The sequence below is a fragment of the Eimeria mitis genome, genomic scaffold (genome assembly GCF_000499745.2).
Source record: "Eimeria mitis Houghton genomic scaffold, Emh_scaff5446, whole genome shotgun sequence".
Lineage (NCBI taxonomy): Eukaryota > Apicomplexa > Conoidasida > Eucoccidiorida > Eimeriidae > Eimeria > Eimeria mitis.
In genome coordinates, this window is record NW_013573719.1 from 1 (window position 1) to 281 (window position 281).

Below are 281 nucleotides of genomic sequence, written 5' to 3' on the forward strand. Positions count from 1 at the left end.
CCCTAAACCCTAAACCCTAAACCCTCAAAATATTTCAAGATAAATGTCAAGTTGTAAACCCTAAACCCTACACCCTAAACCCTGAAATATTTATAAACAACCAATCGAAGAAACCCTCAAAATATTTCAAGATAAATGTCAACTTGTAAACCCTAAACCCTAAACCCTAAACCCTAAACCCTCAAAATATTTCAAGATAAATGTCAGGTTGTAAACCCTAAACCCTAAACCCTCAAATATTTATAAACAACCAATCGAAGAAACCCTCAAAATATTTCAAG